Below are 4,609 nucleotides of genomic sequence, written 5' to 3' on the forward strand. Positions count from 1 at the left end.
ATTATATTTATTAAGTGTTTTTTTTTTAAATGGTATTTGTTAAGCGCTATGTGTGGCACTGTTTGTCTTGTCTTACGCCGTTGAGTCATCTCCAACCCATAGAAACACCATGGACACATCTCTCCCAGAATGTTCCACATCCATATGCAATCATTCTGGTAGTGTATCCATAGAGTTTTCATGGTAAAAAAATATGGAAGTGGTTTGCCATTGCCTCCTTCCATGCAGTAAACCTGAGTCTCTTCCAGGCCACACTGCTGCCCAGCACAGGTGAGTTTTGACTTGTAGCAGATTGCCTTTCACTCACTAGCCACTGGACAAGCTAGGCATGGAATTGGTATGCTTCTGCTTGACTCTCCCTCTCAAAGTCAAGACTGGTAAAGTACTGGAAACTCTCCAGGTGCGACCCTGAGAGGGTCAGGCACTGCTTTCTATGGGCTAATTACTCTGCTGAACAGTGGGATAAATATAACCAGCAGATTGACATGGTCACTGTTCTACATGGGGCTCAGTTTAAGAGAAAGAGGAACCAGCACTTGGTCACCACTTTAAAGATAAAGTGAGGCACAAAGAAGTTAGGTATCCTTGCCAAGGTCACACAGCAGGCAATCAGCTCTTCTTCAGTTTCCTTACCTCAGTGATCTCCTGCTACAACCCAACATGTACATTTAGCTGCTCTAATGCCAGCCTACACAGTGTAACTCAGTCTCATCTGTTTTGCCACCAATCACCTTCCCCATACCCTCCCCCTAGTCTGGAACTCCTTTCCCCTTCATACAAGAGAGATCACCACTCTCTCCACCTTCCAAGCCCACATTGCCTCTATTCACCCTCTTTTCTGTGTTGTCAATGCACTGGAAACTGTACCCCTTAAACACCTGATATTCACCTGCCCCCAGCCTCTCGGCATTTATGTACATCTCCTTATACTCTGTCATTCCCCATCTATAATTTATTCTAATGCCTGCCTCCTTTCGAGACTGTAAACTCTTTGGGCAGGAATTGTATCAACCAACTCTAATATTCATTCATTCAATTGTATTTATTGAGTGCTTACTGTGTGCAGAGCACTACTTCTATGCATTTGGATCTGTGACTTTTGGGCATTTGATACTCACCCAACCCTAAACCCCACAATGTATATGTAGTTAGATTATATATTACCTATTATTTATTTATATTAATGTCCATCTCCTCCTCTAGACTTTAAGCTCACTGTGGGCAGGAAATATATCTGCCAATGCTGTTGTATTATACTCTCCCAAACAATTAGTAGAGTGCTCTACACATAGTAAGAGTTCAAGAAATACCAATGAACAATCGAATGATTACTTGCTTGAGTTTTGAGTATACTATTCTGTACAGAGTAGGCATTTCATAAATACCACTGAGTCACTCAAGTGACAAGCCAGGATTAGAACCCAAGTCTCCTAACTCCCTAGCCCATGCTCTTTCCACTACACAAACTACCACCTATGCAAGTGATGTGGTATTTGATGACTATTCATTTTTCCTGGAATACTTACAAATATAATTTTTCTCCAGAAAGATAATTTAATAATAATAATAATAATAATGGTATTTGTTAAGTGCTTACTATGTGCCAAGCACTGTTCTAGGCACTGGGGTAGATAAAAGGTAATCAGGTTGTCCCACGTGAGGCTCACAGTCTTAATCTCCATTTTACAGATGAGGTAACTGAGGCACAGAGAAATTAAGTGGCTTGCCCAAGGTCACAATGCAAACAAGTGGCAGAGCCGGGATTAGAACCCATGTCCTCTAACTCCTAAGCCCATGCACTTTCCACGAAGCCACGTTGCTTCCCTGTTGATTTTAAAAGGGATGGCTCTATGGTGGAGGCCTGTAGAAAAATTGGGCCAGAAAGCTTGCTGCTTTTTGGAAAATATATTTGTTACTTAGAAATCTGAGATCTCCCTAGATCAGGAAGAAGGCCTTGACAGATCATTTCTTCCAGCCTTCTGCCTCCGGGCAGGTAAATGGCTATATTATCTGGGTTAAATGGATATCTGTGTTTATGATTATTTCATTATCATCTCAATGATTTGCAGAATAAGGTATCTGGCAGACATTTCCCTTAAACTACAGTATTTCTGCAGACTACCCCTAGCGTATCTTCTGCCTTTTGAGAAGTCCAGTTTCTCCTGCCAAGAATGTTTTCTGTTTTGGACTAATCTAGATTTCAGGCTTACTCCTTAGTTTTGTAGCTACAGAAAGGCTAACACTTTCACTAAAACAACAGATGAAGGATGCTTTAATACTAAAAACCCACTCTGCCTTGTCTGTTTAAGAGGATGGATCAATAATAATAAGAATGGCATTTTTAAGCCCTTACTATGTGCAAAGCACTGCTCCAAGAACTGGGGGGAATACAAGGTGATCAGGTTGTCCCACGTGGGGCTCACAATCTTAATCCCCATTTTACAGATGAGGTTACTGAGGCTCAGAGAAGCTAAGTGACTTGCCCAAATAGCAGGCGGAATCACCTAATGAGCCAAGGAATTTATTATGAAGCCATTTAGCATAGTTTGATTCTCTGTTTACCCTGCTTTTCAATTTGTAACTTGGGCAGCAAATGGCTAACCTTTCTAGCTCTGATCAGTAATACTTAGACTGCCCAAGTGCCTGCTATTTTTAACTGAAAGTTTTGCTGGCACAAGGAGTCCAGAATCAGTCTTTTAATGGATGTACAACAAAGGGCTCAGCTCTATGAATTTAAATCCATCTAGCAGGAGAAGGACTTATGATAAGTTTGCAGCAATAAAATGTCAAGATGTTAATAGGAATTGGCAGGTTTCCATGTGATTAGATGACAGAATTACAGCCCATAATGTCACCTTTTTGTTGGAATGGGTGAGAGACTCACTGAACAGATGTAGCCAGAAAGATAACTATTGAAAAGACATCTGCCAACACTCAAAAGTGTAAATTATTCCTCACAGAGTCATCAGTGACTTATCTGCCCAACACTGAATATAAATTCACTTTGGAAAGATGGCATCAAGGGGGAATCAGAGCATTTTATGGTTATCCCCATTTTCCTCTTAAAAATGCTTCCACTTCAAAAAAGATGAGGGAAAATAGGATGGTCAGTTTTTACATGAGACTATATCAGCTTTGAAGAATAAAAGTTGAAGCAATAACTGACCTGTGGAAACGGTCTCAGAGGGAGAGGTGCTGTTATTTTGACTATGCTGTTTCCCTTCCACTAATCCCATCCTTCTCAGTCTCACAAATACTTAGACATAATAATACAAAACTTACCCCATACTGCTAAATCATCATCTTTAATGGATTTGCTGATCTGGACTGCACCTATCTTGTCTCCCTTGGAAGAATATTTGCTTCTTGAACTCAAGAACTGAGTAATGTATTTCCTCGTAAGTTCCCACCATGGTTGACAAACACCTACATTTTCCCAGTATTGCTCAATCAGTGAAAGAGGCATGGTCAAAGCTGAGATGCACTAAGGTCAAGTGTGGTGTTCTCCCAGAGCAACAGGCAGCTTAAAAGGTCCGGAATCCTTCCACTGTGGCACCTCCATTTCTCCTTTTTCCAGCTGATTCTCCTGGGGTACCAGCAGCTCAGGGAAAGGCAGGTGACAACAATGAGCAAGTGGGATTCAATAAATTTTTACTTTTCATTAAGCCAATGGTTGGACTAATATACGTAGGCATGGAATTGGTTGCTCAATCTAAACCTCACAAATTTTCTATTATACAATACTGGTAACAAGGTTACTTAAAATTTTAGGACTACATTTCAGTGATTCTGATGTCTATTTGGTAGCAACACTATTTTTAATGCCATTTATTAAGTGCTTTCTATGCACCAATTGCTGTACCAAGTGTTGGGTAAATCCAAGCTAATTAGGTCAGACACGGTCCATGTCCCACTTGGGGTTTACAGTATTAATCTCCGTTTTGCAGGTGAGGTAACTTGCCCAAGATCACACAGCAGACGGGTGGTGGAGCTGGAATTAGAACCCAGGTCCCCGGACTCCCTGTTCTGTGCTCTTTCCACTAGGCCATGCGTGCTGCACACAGTAAGTGCTCAATAAATTGGTTTGATTGATTGATTGGTTCTCAACTCTGTGGGAAAAACAAAGATAAGGTCAAGAAGAATGACCATCAAATGGTTTCTCCAAGTATTCAGTACTTTGAGAGATGTGTACTGGTTGCCTTGACCATCGTTCTGCTGTTGTTCTGTTGGGATTGAGAACCAGCTCTGCCTCAGCTTCTGGTTATGTCCTTTTCTTCCTATACTCCACCTGGCCCATATTCTGGGTTCCACATTGGAATAAGCCAGAAACACAAAGCTAGCTCTGCTGCCATTTACACTGACGTTACTGCTTTCCCAACTCAGCCAGCTGGATGGAACATCATCATTTTAGTTCTGGAGAGAGCCCAAGAGTGCTCAAGCCCAGTAGGCCTGGATGGTTCTATTCATTCAATCGTATTTATTGAGCACTTACTGTGTGCAGAGCACTGTACTAAGTGCTTGGGAAGTACAAGTTGGCAACATACAGCGATGGTCCCTACCCAACAGTGGGCTCACAGTCTAGAAGTGGGAGACAGACAACAAAACAAGT

The 4,609-nt window shown here is 41.6% G+C and overlaps 1 non-coding gene across 1 annotated transcript; it reads right to left on the bottom strand.

Moving 5' to 3' along the window:
• Positions 1 to 280: 280 nt before the first annotated feature.
• Positions 281 to 418, bottom strand: LOC119945341. Its single transcript, XR_005456210.1, has one exon. It is a non-coding gene; the product is annotated as a small nucleolar RNA SNORA7 (small nucleolar RNA).
• Between the last annotated feature and the right edge of the window lie 4,191 nt (positions 419 to 4,609).

Source organism: Tachyglossus aculeatus, chromosome 24 (assembly GCF_015852505.1).
Source record: "Tachyglossus aculeatus isolate mTacAcu1 chromosome 24, mTacAcu1.pri, whole genome shotgun sequence".
Classification (NCBI taxonomy): Eukaryota; Metazoa; Chordata; class Mammalia; order Monotremata; family Tachyglossidae; genus Tachyglossus; species Tachyglossus aculeatus.